The sequence below is a fragment of the Crinia signifera genome, chromosome 1 (genome assembly GCF_055691185.1).
Source record: "Crinia signifera chromosome 1, ASM5569118v1, whole genome shotgun sequence".
In the NCBI taxonomy this organism is placed as follows: domain Eukaryota; kingdom Metazoa; phylum Chordata; class Amphibia; order Anura; family Myobatrachidae; genus Crinia; species Crinia signifera.
In genome coordinates, this window is record NC_139217.1 from 30,127,285 (window position 1) to 30,142,760 (window position 15,476).

The window sequence follows — 15,476 nt, forward strand, 5'->3', positions numbered from 1 at the left end:
GTATTTTGGGTTTAGTTTATAGAAAGTCTATGTCTGGCAATAGGTGTTACTGAAGTATCCCGGAAGGGGGTATTTATATCAGGACTACACCATTATTTTCACTTGCCTTGAGAAAGATACTTTGGTATCGAAACCGGTCGGCTTGTGAAACACCAAAGAGGGATTTCGGAAGGCTCCACACTAATGACCAGCATCCAGGGACGCCTGTTAACATCTTTGTCTGCATCTTCTTATAGACAATATCTCATGGTGAGAGGCTTTTGATCTTATCCTCCTGTGTATACTTGTTTTATCTTGTTTTTATTAAAGACATACTGCACCATTATTTGTCTCTCTTATCCTTCTGAGTGCTCCATCTATTCCATTGAGCAAGTAGGAAGAGAAGATTTCATTGGTGGAAATAACATTCCCCCCAATCAAGCGTTTCTGTCTACATTGAGAGTAGACATAAATATATTTGGTACAAGTTGAAAATCAATTTGTTCACCACTTTTATTTAGATTTTTTCACTTTTTTGGGGTTCACTCCACTTAAGTAGAGGAAATTGGCATAATTTCTAAGCGCTCTGGGAACTATCAACCATCTGTTGGTAATGTATGTTCGAATGGGAGTGGTTCTCCATTGTTTGTTAACCCTAAGCTGCAGTGGCGTAACTAAGTTTTGGGCGCCTCCCCCCCCCCTGCCATTAGGGGGGGGGTGCCCCCCCCCCCAATCCCCCACCAACGCCGCCCCGCCAAGCACCCCCAATCCCCCGCCGCCCATACAAACTCCTCCCAATCCCCTGCAGCCTTAAGTATCGCGCTGGTCCCGGCGGCTCCGTACTTCTTCTGCTGAGGACCACCACAAAATGGCCGCCCCCATACAGGCAGACAATTTCAGAGAACTGTGTGCTATATGGGGGCGGCCATTTTGTGGTGGTCCTCAGCAGAAGAACGGAGCCGCCGGGACCAGCGAGATAGGTAAGTCTGCGGGGGATGGGGGGGGGGTGTAACTATAGCACCGCAGCCCCCGGTGCCCCCACATGCACAGCGCCCCCCCGCAGCGGCGGGGGCTGCGGTGCTATAGTTACGCCGCTGCTAAGCTGCTTATAGCGCACGATCTATCAGTCTGTAAATCTTTTTTGTTCCATATTGCTTCATCAAGGGTTGTATTTGGGCTGTAAGTGCTTATGGGGTGTAAGGTGTGGGATAAGGGTTGTTGGGGGGTTTCATGGGGTTATAGGATAGGGTACTGGGTTAGAGGCAAAACTGCCAGCAGTGCCTCCGCTGCATTGCTCCAGGGCCTGCCGCAATGACTGCAGCGGGATTATCTGCTAGGGGGCACCGACAAAAAAAATTGGGGCATCAAATTTGTTAGGGCCAAATCTGGTGGCAATCATAAAGTTAATGGCTATTTATTAGATTGAATAAAATGTTTATGTAAATAATAAAAAAAAAAAAAAATCAAATATCTCAATAACAATGACGTAGGAAATGTGCGGGTCCAAATATTTTGTGGAACAAATCTCAATCTAAAAAAAAGGCTAAATGAGAAAATAGCTCAAGTTAAAAGGCCAAATTAAAAATAGCAATATTTAAATCAATGTTCTGAAAGACGGATCACTGCTTATCCTTTTCTTTATCTTTTTAATAATGATCTACTTCAATGTTTACCTCTATACCAATTCACACTCACTTGGAGTAAACATTATCTCTTACTTGCTGCATTAGTTATCTTATCACTTCAGCAACAGATGGAGAGATGTACGTACAAATATGTATTCCCTCCACGACTTCTCCTGATTCCTTTATCCCTGCAGGTACTCATTAGAGATCCACTATCTTAGCTCTTCGCCCCTAGGGACCCACCTGGTCTGCATTTATTGCTCAGTAAGAACATACCTAAGGATGCACTGATTTATTGTACGCTAGCACATTGTGCGTACGCAAAGATAATCAATTATTAAACATTTTAAGAGAGCATTAAGAATATATTTTTTCAGGGATTAATTTATACTAATTAACATTTCGACTAGTCATTACAGCTTAGTAGTCATTTACTCTAGCCAATTTATTTTCATTTACTAGGATTACGTAGTAACATTAAACAGGGTGTTAATGTAAATCCCAATGAATATATAAATGCAAAACTGAAAAAGCAAGATGCAAACCAAGGAATAGCAGAATACATACCGTAATATCTAGGAGATAGATTATGCTAGTTGTAACCTCTGCTGCTTGAACTTAGCTATATCAGTACTGAGTGATAGAGGTGCAAGTGATAGAGAAAACAGTGATCTGAGTGATAGAGAAAACAGCGGGCTTAATTCAGCTGTGGTTGGAGGAGCCACTTGTCCACTTCCCCGAGAGCGTCCACTCTTAGAAAATGGCTGCCCCCATACTGCAGACAGAAAACTGTCTGCAGTAAGGGGGCAGCCATTTTCTAATTGTCAGTTTTCATTGCAGCAGGAGCCGGCCGGGACTGTGACGTCAGGAAGGTCCCGACAGAGAGCCGGGCGAGACGCAGACCGCGGGTAACTATAGCCCCGCAGCCCCCCTGGCGGCGCCCCCAATTTCTCTGCGCCCCCCCCCGCCACCGCGGGGGCTGCGGAGCTATAGTTACGCCACTGCCTGTGGCCATACCCCTTTCTGATTCTCTACCGATTTCTGACCCTCAGATGTTGGAGGGTATGTCCTAGCATCAACACACACACGCTATCAAGCCAGGAGCGGTGTGTTTCAAACAATAACACCACAATTGGGGCTAAATGTAATAGGGTGAGAGTTTCAGAAAAACATTCTAACATTATGGTGGAGGCGTTAACAAATTACATAGGTCTTTGGCACTGCGTATTATGACATTTTACAGCATTTTTGGAAATTAAAAAAACCCCAAGGTTTTCCCGGGCAGCACCCGGCGGGTCAGGTAGTAATGTAATAATCCACATGTTCACTTACATTTTTATTTAACATTTAGATGAAACTTGGTAACAGATACAGAGAGCTACTATATAATTGAAATTAAGGCTTTACATTAAATCTTACAAGTTTAAAAAAACAAACATGAATAATTAAAAGCAGATAATGACCTAATCCCAATATGGAAGCTTTGCATTGTGTTACAGCCTGATACCCTAAAAGGGACACCGTTAATGGATAGTAAGGGCTATTTCACACGCTCCGGCTCCTGCCGGGCGGTGAAACCCGGCACACAGCAGTTTACAATGGTGGGGATGGCCACAGCCCGGCAGCCGTCCCTTCCAGTGGTGGGATCCGGCTGCAACCGGGCGGCCGGGCCATCCCGTGTGAATGGACATATTTGTGTCCATTATTAACTACGGTGTGCGGCACAGCTTTTCGCCGTGTGGGGTTTCGCCGCCCGGCAGGAGCTGGAGCGTGTGAAATAGCCCTAAGAGGTATTAACTCCTCAAAGGATGGAAAACTATTGATTTTGGTAACATAGGGCCTTATTCTAGTTCACTCTTAGAGGTAAATTCCTTCTCAAATGGACAAAACCATGTGCACTGCAGTTGGGGCATATGTAACATGTGCAGAGAGAATTAGATTTGGGTGGGGTTTTTCTTCAAAGTGAGATCTATATTCAGGGCCGGCGCCACCACTAGGCAAATCTAGGCATTTGCCTAGGGCGCCGGCCACTGGAGGGCGGTATTTTGCCCCCCTTGCCGCCCGGGTACCTGTCCTGCGGCGCTGTGCGTATATAAAGCTGGCGGCGGTGGCAGCGGGGGGTCCCTGCAGTCAATAAGTAATAACGAGCGCTATCCGCCGGGCAATGCGGAAGCGCTTCTGTTTTGGAAACACTGGCCGCACGCTGATTGGCTGAGATTCAGCCAATCAGCGTGCGCCGTGCGGCCAGTGTTCTTCCATGACAGCAAGAAGGTACCATCCACAGGACAACTAAAGAAAACAATGGAGGTTTTTTTTTTCTACTTTAATATACAGGAGAATATATGGAACCAGACACTGCTAAATATATATAATGAGAACATCAAAACAAAGAAACAAAAGGAAACAAGGAAAAAGATTGGGAACAAAACAAAAAAAAAAATGTTAAATGAAAAAAACCCACAAAGAAAGCAAGTACAATAATATAGACAAAGAAAAAAATAGTTCATCTTAGTAAACAAACATTAACAAAAGCAGATGAACAAGTAATTCTAAATGTGCAGGTCAACCAATTTAATACCTTTATTGATGTGGAGAAAATCATATGAAATTTCTCCACATCAATAAAGAAGTTTTTCAAGGACAAGAAAATCACAACGGGAAAGAAAAGATGTGGATGAATCTTAAAATAAAAATAGCAGAAATCCTCCATTTAACAGAACCACTTAAAAAGTTGCTCGGTTGAGAGCTTTCGGAAATCCGTCATAGAAGATATAGAGAATCAGAAAAAAAGACAGCAAAGATAAATCTAATCTAACATGTACAGGGCCGGTGCCACCACTAGGCAGTTTTAGGGATTTGCCTAGGGCGCCGGCACCTGGAGGGCGGCAGTTCGCCCCTCACCCCCAACATGGAGGGTTAGCGAACTGTGGTACCTGTGTAAAAAACTTGCGTCCCCGGCGTCCCTGCAGTGCTGGAGCGTGCAGGGGTGTCCGTGCCGCCGGGGGAACCTGCTGCGCTGTCATTGTGTACAAAGCTGGCGGCGGCCGGCGGGGTCCCTACAGTGAATAGAAAATAACTATCACTATGCGCGCGGCGGCGCGGGAAGCGCTAGTTATTTTCTATTCACTGTAGGGAGCCCGCCGGCCGCCGCCAGCTTATACACAATGACAGCGCCGCAGGTTCCCCCGGCGGCAGGGACAGCCCTGCACGCTCCAGCACTGTTTTTTACACAGGTACCACCCCACCACTCCCCCCCACCCCGACTCGCCTGGGGCGCTCCGGTGCCTTGCACCGGCCCTGAACATTTAAAGAAAAAGAAGCAAATTTCAATGGAAGTAGACATGGACACTAATACGGTGTCCATGTCTACTTCCGTAAATATTCGGAACTTTTGACTGTCGACCTTCCCATTGTTGACCGAATACTTGTGTCGACATTCCAACCCTGTGACCTTAGCCATGCTGACCTTTAGTGGTTGACCTAATGTATATATTATCAAAATTATTACATCCAAAACTGGGTACTGACATGGGCACCAAGTTTGCCCCAAGCTGTAGTACACCAACATGTTTATGTCCTGTTGGGATGAAGAGAAAATGTGGAATCGGGTAGCTTGGGGTAAGTACTTGGTGTCCTGGCCTAACTTTATTGCTAACGTTCTGGTTTTGCACTCCAAAGACCGGAAGAGCGTTTCACATGCATTCCAAATACCGGAAGTTCCGGCCCAATGGAGCACATCTGACCCCCAAAGCTGACACAATAATATTAAATCCTATAGCCAATTTATTAATGATATGTTGATGAACACCAACAAGTTAACACTCAGACTTGACCAGGTAAGAATTAGTTACTTAGATGCAGAACAGTCCAGCCTCACTCCACATTGCCGGAGGAAGAGCAGAAAGCCCGGAATGCATTGGCCAAGTGAAGTCACTGAGTGGACTTGTTGTGTGTCTGGTAACCCATAAGGATATACTTTATCATCTGTTGAGGAATGTTCTGGAATTTAATTGGAGAGCCAGATTCTAATTATTTTATTAGGTTTTTAATATCTCCTTTGTTACACCAATTCTGTGATCTATACTTTTATAAGTGAATTGGTTCTTAGTGGATTTGGGGCCTAATTCAGACTCAATCGCTCATCTACAAATTTGCAGATGCCGCCGCCCAGACTGAAAGAAAGCCTGCCCCATGCAAATCTGCAAGAGAATCGCAAATGGATCTATTTTCACTATTAGCTGCAAATCGAAATGCATTGTATTCATCATCAAATGATTTTTCCATCCTTTGCAATTGTGAGAAAGTCCGATCCATTCGCAACTTTGCGACAGAGACAGGCTGATCGAGGCGGGCGCTGACATCACCAACACACCCTCTCTTAAAATGCCTTGGCACATCTGTATTTTTCCTAAGACTCCCAGAAAATGGCAGGTGTACTCCCAGAAATGGCGACTTTCTGTGCGAATTGCTAGGGGATCACAATCTTGCAATTTCTGATGCTATTTTGCCTTGTGCCAAAATAATTGGGAATTTGCAGAACAGCGATCAGGTCTGAATTACCGACTTGGTCAATAAAGTATTTATACTACACATGGATAATATTTTTTTTATATATACATACCTGAAAATCTCTCATTGGAGGCAATGTAAGAAACTAAAACCTTTGCAGTGTATGTTTCTTCAAATCTTTCTCAGAGTAGGGTATTCCATTATATGCATGTTTCCTCCATATGTATTGTAAGTATGGTATGTTCCTGATCTGGTCTTACATGAAAGGATAAGCTTCAAAAAGTGATAAAGTGGACAGTGATAACCAGCCACCTGTCATTTTTCAAACTCAGCCTGTAACATGGCAGTTAGGAGCTGGTTGACTGGCTTTTTATCGCTCTCCATTTTATCATTTTCTGAAGCTTGATACTGTACATCTGGTCCTTAGGATGTACTCTACACTTAAAAAAAAATATCATTAAGCTGTACACATTAATGGATAGCTTTCAATTCAAGCTATCATCTTTGTGAGGCAAAAAAGAATGTGCCTCAAATCATCATCAACTCCAAAAGTGTGATCAGTTATGCTCAATAGTTGTCATCGACACTAATCCGCTAACCAGACAACTGGAGTAGATATGTTTTCATTGATTTATATTTTTGAAATTTTTAATTATTGGGGAAAGTTACCTTAAATTTTCCGTATGATTGCTATATGTTCCATACCTCTTTGTAGTAATATATCAGCCAACATTCTCGGACCATCTCTCTCTGGGGTTGGTAACCCAGAAGACCATCTTCAACTCCTCAATCTGCTTCCCCAGCCAAAAGTCATATCCACAAACGCTAAGGGTAGCTTTCTATAGCCTCGCGTGCATGCCTGGAAGCTATAAACAGCACACATACTGTACAGTATTGTTCTGTGACCATCTAGGAAGAGGGCATAGGTCCTCATAAACAAGGAGCATTATTCACAGAATGTACTGATAGTCTCTTGGTGCCAAAGGGGTGGGTGCACCAATAGATTTGCAAAATACAGGCAAGCTGAAGGCAACAGCTAAAAATTTGGACTACACATACCGCATGCAAGTCCAATTACGAGGTCAATGAAGTGTCTGACATGACACTTGCTGGCCATTGTAGAGCACTAGCCCCAACCAGGACCCATCTAGTGTTCATTCTAGCACCCGCTATCTTTGAAGACCCATGCAGTTCCTGTTCCCTGGCTGGGGTGTTGCTGTCTGCTATGGTGTTTCTAGCACAGGTCTGGTTTGCATATCAGTGCTGTTATACAGACCACACTGTGCTAGAAGCACTACAGCAGACAGTGATTCCCCCAGGCAGGGAAGAGGAACTGCATGGGTTTTCAAAGATAGCGGGTGCTAGAATGAACACTACCCATCCATCCGTAAAGGACTATTTTTGGCTTCTCCGACAAATGGTTAGTGTGGAGGTACAGGAAGGAGGATGTAAAGAGAAATGGTAAAGAAGTGGAGAGTAATGGTGGAGTATCAGGATTTCTGCATCTGGATTAAGGGCAATAGAAATGATACACTTCTCTCTACCAGGCCCAGCAGGATGTAGAAAAACAATCTGATTTTGAAAAACCATCTCACCTGCTTTTCTCTGTTAATGTTTTTACATTTTCATCTACTGTACAGCCTTTGTTTATAAAGTAGGTTCCTAATTCATTTTGTGCATCCATATGTATATTTGTTTTACAGTAAAATATGTCTAAACTTGCCTATAATACCTGTATATCATGTAGCAGCTGGTGAGTTTACAAAGTATGTTGCAGTCAAAATACAGCACTCTCTTTTTTATTGCTACTTCAGTGTTGTATAAAGTTGTTGTGACATTTGGCAAAGTGTGCGGAAACACTAGAAGTAATTAGTCGTCTTTGACGTGTTCCACTAGTCTGGCTCTTAACCTTCGTTTGTGCTATGTATTGAATGTCACACTGAACAGTATACAATGGCTCCCTCCATTTCACAGGAAATGTGTTCCCTGATTTTTATACAGTATAGATTAAAAAAGTTTTGTATTGTTTTTTTTTTTTTTTATTGGATGTTTGCACCCTACACCATTTAGGCAATATCAGTAGCCTTTATTCTTACATGTTTTTACTGTGTTTGTTTCTATGGTTAAGAAACGCCATGGTACAGTAGCTACTGTTGAAGCTTTTTTTGCCTTTTTGAAAACAACTTGGATTTTGACAGAACTCTTCTTTAATTTCCCCATTGAGAAGGAGAACATACTAGCAGGGCAGCCGAGAGGAATGCCGGGCCTCGGTAAAATTTCGGGGACGTGGCCTAAGTGTGGGGGTGGGGCACCTCCCACACTTAGGCCACGCCCCCAAAATGTTTAAAGGAGGGGGAAAAATCCTCTAAAATCTGTAATCTCAGTAGCAGCACACACCTATAGCATGTGCTGTGGTGACAGCAGGCTCAGCATGACCTCTCACGCTGTCAGTGAGACACTCATGCTGAGCCTGCTGTCAGCACAGCACATGCTGTAGAAGTCTGTGCTGCTGTTGCTACCCGGGAGGGACGGAGGGGGAAGGGAGGGGTCAGACCAGGGCCCCTGCGGGGCCCCTCCAGCAAGCCTGGGCCCGGGTAATTAGTACCCGCTCCCCCCCCTCTCGGCTGCCCTGCATGCTAGTAGTGGTACTGTGTATTATCACAGCGCCCATCGCATCGTATACCATACCACTAAAATGATATACCATGGTATGTGATGCAATGCGATATTGTACAATAAAATATTGCATCGTATGCCATCCAATGGCATGCGATGCAATGGCATATGATTTTTAATTGTACAAGCACCCTGATGGGTCCTTACAATGTTAAATGCCCCCCCCCATTGTCAACGCCACCCCCAGTATCAATGTCAAACCGAAGCGTGGCGAGTGCAGCGAGCCGACGAGGGGCGGCGGTATGCATCCTCCGACCTTTTCATACCCCCACTATCCACGTCGGCGTGGAGTTGATTTTAGATAGTGTGGCAAGCACAGCGAGCCACTGAGCCCGAAGCGAGGCGAGCGCAGCGCGTATTACTTGTATTCCGCGTCTGCTCGCCACGCTTCGGGCTCGCTGTACTTGCAAGACTATCTAAAATTAACTCCACGCCGACGTGGATAGTGGGGGTATGAAAAGGTCAGAGGACGCGTACCGCCGCTGCGCTCGCCACGCTTCGGGTTGGTGGTGATACTGGGGGTGAACCTGTGCATGCGCAGTGAGTGCTCTCCGAGTCATTTGTTATGGCCGTGCCGCCACACTTGCACGGCTGGGTCCGCAGGAGAAGCTGTGTCAGCCGCGCATGCGCATCAGCCCTCCCACGGCCATTTTAAGTTTGGGCAAGAGTGGGGGGGCGGGGAGATCCTGCGCTCAATCTTGAAGGATTCTGGTTTGTGTATCAGCTGCTGCTTCCCTACAGAGGGGGCCACCCTCAAAGGTTTAGTTTATAGGAAAGATATTTTTAGGGAAAAACTGCGCTTAGTGGGAAATATGTGGGCCACTAGGTGGCATGGTTATCAATTGGTATCCCAATAAGTGACCCAATATGTAAAAGAAATAAACAATTACATTCAATATATCAACTAGAGTGACTGTAAGGGTTGAGCAGTAAGGTAATAAGTCTCTTTATGAAATTATGGGTGATGCAGGAATTGTTATCAACAAATCGTTTATTTACAGCAGGGTTAACAGTCGGGGGCAGATTTATTAAGCTTAGAGAAGAGATAAACTGGAGATAAAGCGGAGAAAAGGTAAAAGGAGATAAAGCACCAGCCAATCAGCTCCCAACTGTCTTTTTCAAACACAGCTGATTGGCTGTGCTTTATCTCCTTTTACCTTTTCTCCGCTTTATCTCCAGTTTATCTCTTCTCCAAGCTTAATAAATCTGCCCCTAATTGAGCTATGCATAAAAATTGTACACAAAACTGGTGGAAACAAATGATAAAGGGGGCATGCAATGGTTAATATCTCCACGTTTCCGGACCCCAGATGTCCAATAGCCGGAGTGCGGAGAGAAAGAGAATAGTCAGCAGAGAGGTGTTGCAGGGGGCTGGCGTCCCGACCCTCCTGCAGTGCACCTCTGAGTATTCCTGGAGGTTAGGGGCTGGGTCTCCTTGGCTGTGTGGTGGTTATGTCCCTTGTCATCCCACTCTGTCCCCCGGCATTTGATGTTTTCGTCCGGGACCTGCGTGCACCGCAGGCTCACTGGCTCTCTTCCACAGAGCTCTACGTCAGCTGGTGACGCAGCCTGGGAGGTGCTCTCGCAGGATTACACCTCCAGGGGCGATTCCGTTACAGTGTCTTATATAGCGCAGCAGATTCCGTTACAGTGTCTTATATAGTGCAGCAGCTTCCGTTACAGCGTCTTATATAGTGCAGCAGATTCCGTTACAGTGTCTTATATAGCGCAGCAGATTCCGTTACAGAGTCTTATATAGCGCAGCAGATCCCGTTACAGAGTCTTATATAGCGCAGCAGATTCAGTTACAATGTCTTATATAGCGCAGAAGATTCCGTTACAGTGTCTTATATAGCGCGGCAGATTCCGTTACAGTGTCTTATATAGCGCAGCAGATTCCGTTACAGTGTCTTATATAGCGCAGCAGATTCCGTTACAGTGTCTTATATAGCGCAGCAGATTCCGTTACAGTGTCTTATATAGAGCAGCAGATTCCGTTACAGTGTCTTATATAGCGCAGCAGATTCCGTTACAGTGTCTTATATAGCGCAGCAGATTCCGTTACAGTGTCTTATATAGTGCAGCAGCTTCCGTTACAGCGTCTTATATAGTGCAGCAGATTCCGTTACAGTGTCTTATATAGCGCAGCAGATTCCGTTACAGTGTCTTATATAGTGCAGCAGCTTCCGTTACAGCGTCTTATATAGCGCAGCAGATTCAGTTACAATGTCTTATATAGCGCAGAAGATTCCGTTACAGTGTCTTATATAGCGCGGCAGATTCCGTTACAGTGTCTTATATAGCGCAGCAGATTCCGTTACAGTGTCTTATATAGCGCAGCAGATTCCGTTACAGTGTCTTATATAGAGCAGCAGATTCCGTTACAGTGTCTTATATAGCGCAGCAGATTCCGTTACAGTGTCTTATATAGCGCAGCAGATTCCGTTACAGTGTCTTATATAGCGCAGCAGATTCCGTTACAGTGTCTTATATAGCGCAGCAGATACCGTTACAGTGTCTTATATAGCGCAGCAGATACCGTTACAGTGTCTTATATAGCACAGCAGATTCCGTTACAGTGTCTTATATAACGCAGCAGATTCTGTTACAGTGTCTTATATAGCGCAGCAGATTCCGTTACAGTTTCTTATATAGCGCAGCAGATTCTGTTACAGTGACTTATATAGCGCAGCAGATTCTGTTACAGTGTCTTATATAGCGCAGCAGATTCCGTTACAGTGTCTTATATAGCGCAGAAGATTCCGTTACAGTGTCTTATATAGCGCAGCAGATTCCGTTACAGATTCTTATATAGCGCAGCAGATTCCGTTACAGTGTCTTATATAGCGCAGCAGATTCCGTTACAGTGTCTTATATAGCGCAGCAGATTCCGTTACAGTGTCTTATATAGCGCAGCAGATTCCGTTACAGATTCTTATATAGCGCAGCAGATTCCGTTACAGTGTCTTATATAGCGCAGCAGATTCCGTTACAGTGTCTTATATAGCGCAGCAGATTCCGTTACAGTGTCTTATATAGCGCAGCAGATTCTGTTACAGTGTCTTATATAGCGCAGCAGATTCTGTTACAGTGTCTTATATAGCGCAGCAGATTCCGTTACAGTTTCTTATATAGCGCAGCAGATTCTGTTGCAGTGACTTATATAGCGCAGCAGATTCTGTTACAGTGTCTTATATAGCGCAGCAGATTCCGTTACAGTTTCTTATATAGCACAGCAGATTCCGTTACAGTGTCTTATATAGCGCAGCAGATTCTGTTACAGTGACTTATATAGCGCAGCAGATTCTGTTACAGTGTCTTATATAGCGCAGCAGATTCCGTTACAGTGTCTTATATAGCGCAGCAGATTCCGTTACAGTGTATTATATAACGCAGCAGATTCCGTTACAGTGTCTTATATAGCGCAGCAGATTCCGTTACAGTGTATTATATAACGCAGCAGATTCCGTTACAGTGTCTTATATAGCGCAGCAGATTCCGTTCCAGTGTCTTATATAGCGCAGCAGATTCCGTTACAGTGTCTTATATAGCGCAGCAGATTCTGTTACAGTGTCTTATATAGCGCAGCAGATTCTGTTACAGTGTCTTATATAGCGCAGCAGATTCCGTTACAGTTTCTTATATAGCGCAGCAGATTCTGTTGCAGTGACTTATATAGCGCAGCAGATTCTGTTACAGTGTCTTATATAGCGCAGCAGATTCCGTTACAGTTTCTTATATAGCACAGCAGATTCCGTTACAGTGTCTTATATAGCGCAGCAGATTCTGTTACAGTGACTTATATAGCGCAGCAGATTCTGTTACAGTGTCTTATATAGCGCAGCAGATTCCGTTACAGTGTCTTATATAGCGCAGCAGATTCCGTTACAGTGTATTATATAACGCAGCAGATTCCGTTACAGTGTCTTATATAGCGCAGCAGATTCCGTTACAGTGTATTATATAACGCAGCAGATTCCGTTACAGTGTCTTATATAGCGCAGCAGATTCCGTTCCAGTGTCTTATATAGCGCAGCAGATTCCGTTACAGTGTCTTATATAGCGCAGCAGATTCTGTTACAGTGTCTTATATAGCGCAGCAGATTCTGTTACAGTGTCTTATATAGCGCAGCAGATTCCGTTACAGTGTCTTATATAGCGCAGCAGATTCCGTTACAGTGTATTATATAACGCAGCAGATTCCGTTACAGTGTCTTATATAGCGCAGCAGATTCCGTTACAGTGTATTATATAACGCAGCAGATTCTGTTACAGTGTCTTATATAGCGCAGCAGATTCCGTTCCAGTGTCTTATATAGCGCAGCAGATTCCGTTACAGTGTATTATATAACGCAGCAGATTCCGTTACAGTGTCTTATATAGCGCAGCAGATTCCGTTACAGTGTCTTATATAGCGCAGCAGATTCCGTTCCAGTGTCTTATATAGCGCAGCAGATTCCGTTGCGCTTTACAATAGTAGACAGTGATAGAACAAACTGGGTAACAACAGACAGACTTGGAGGTAGGAGGGTCCTGCTGCAACCTTACAATCCATTAGGGAGTTAATTAAAGGGAGCACTGTGTACCTGTACATATGTCCCCCCCCCCCCCCCCCCCCCAGCCTCCACACCCCAACGGAGAGAAAATGTTAAGGTAGAACAGGTGTAATTTCAAAATGTGAGAGAGGACCAAAAAATTGATTTTCCCCAGTTCTGTAAATATCCTAATTACGCCCCCTCTTCCTGATACTGGTTGTTAGGTCGACTCTTTCTAGGTCGACAGTCAAAATGTAAACTATTGGTCGACAGGCAAAATGTCAGCATGATCAGTAGGCCGACATGCACTAGGTTGATAGTGACAAAAGGTTGACACAAGCAATATGTCGACCATCTGTCAAATGGACCACCAAATAGTGTAATACGTACCTGCCTTGGACATGGCGCCTCGCTGTGGTCGATGCATAAAAAGAACGATGAGGTTTTCAAGCTTTCTTTATTTTCAGATAACTCGTACATACTTTACTACAACTGAGACTGGTACAGTGGGCGAAGTACGTATTACACTAATTGGTCGTCCATATTGGCAGATGTCGACATAGATCACAAAAAAAAAAAAAAAATGCATGTTCACCTTTACCCATGTACACCATTTCCGTGTCGACCCATTGCTTGTGTCGACCGTTTGTCTGTGTTGAACTAGTGCACGTAGACCTCTTTCCTGTGTCAACTTTTTCATTATTGACCTAATGACTGTTAACATAGCCACAGTCCACATAATAATCCCCCCTCCCCCCTCCTCTTCCTCTTCTTCTGTTGTTTAATTATTGGCAAAGATTCGCTATAAATACCAGACATACAAAAAGGAAATCATGGACAGTTCCAATCCGTGACATTTGAAGGGTTTGTTTATCTACATGTCACATCGGGGTAAGTGGAAAATGACATACGGTGGTTTACGATGGAGATGACTCATGATGAAATCCGGTCTTTGGCTTACTGAAGAAAACGTTGACTAGGCCGAGCCCCAAAGTATCCCTGCTCCAGTCCTCCATGCCGTCTTGTCAGGGTTTCTCATAACGATATGCAAATAAGCGCTTTCATTTTTGATTTAGCAGGCATCAAAATATTTCCACTCTCTACTCTGAGGACTTTTATTCATGTGGAAAATGGTTTTTTTTCTGCTCATGTTTTTGTTTTATTTTTTGTGTTTCATTGGCATATGATTTTATATGATAGGAAGGTTGCAATGAAGAAGTGCTCAGTGTAAATTTGCAATAATATAAATGATATCAAGAACGAACAGCGGGATCATGATTTTGTTTAATTTGATTGCCCCTTTAACTTCAGTGGCAGAAAACCACCAGAAAACCACCAACGATGTTGCAGCTAATACCGTGTTCTCACTGCCATTGAGAAATACACAGCTTTTCCCTGGCATTAAAATGCCGGGGACTGCAGGGACGGACCCCCGTTATCACTACAAGACAAATTCCCGGGTGAAGAAGTTCTACCCGGTAATTTGCCTTTTATCACGGGTTTTTCTGCAGTGTGAACGGGTCAACCCGTGTCTGCATACCTGGATCTCAAACACGGGTAAATAGAAGGGTTTTACCCGTGTATGAGATCCGGGTATGCGACCCGTTCACACTGCAGAAAAACCTGTTTTATAAGGCAAATTACCGGGTCGACATGATAGACGAGGGAATTTGCCTGCAGTGAGAACGGGGTATTAGAAAAGCATTGGCTGCACAGCTGGTTATACAGGAGATGGGGTTTGGTTAATTTGGTTGACAATGACAAGGTCAACAGTGCCTAGGCCAGGGCAAGGTTTTTTGACTCTGTGGGCAAAACTTCAGCTTCCTGCTCCCAGCACCGCACACACCAATACCGACTTTCCAGACCATCAGGTGAACGTGTGGAGGTGGCGTCTTAGTAGGACAAAACCTGCCATTTGCATTAAGTTCAACAATGATGCCTCTCTCCGAGTCCTCCCTTAATTTTGTGACTCATGGGCACTCCCCAAATTATGGAGCCCATTGGCAATTGCTCAAAGCTGCCTAATGGTGGAGCCGGTCCTGGTCTAGGTCAACATGCAGAAAGTCAACCTGGAAAAAAGTGAAAATGTCAACATGAGTTTAGTAGTATTTGGGGTGTGTCGACATTTATATTGTGGATGCCCAGATAGTGT

The 15,476-nt window shown here is 44.4% G+C and overlaps 1 long non-coding RNA gene across 2 annotated transcripts in view; it reads right to left on the bottom strand.

Moving 5' to 3' along the window:
• The window catches only part of LOC146025670 (uncharacterized), a 54,172-nt gene that overhangs the window by 12,475 nt on the left and 26,221 nt on the right, over positions 1-15,476 (bottom strand). Inside the window, exon 5 of one of the 2 annotated variants that reach the window (XR_014454261.1) lies at positions 14,076-15,393. The exons of the other annotated variant lie outside the window; for it this stretch is intronic. This is a non-coding gene — a long non-coding RNA (uncharacterized LOC146025670). Of the gene's footprint in view, positions 1-14,075; positions 15,394-15,476 lie in introns of those variants that run through there. 2 annotated transcript variants of the gene reach the window in all.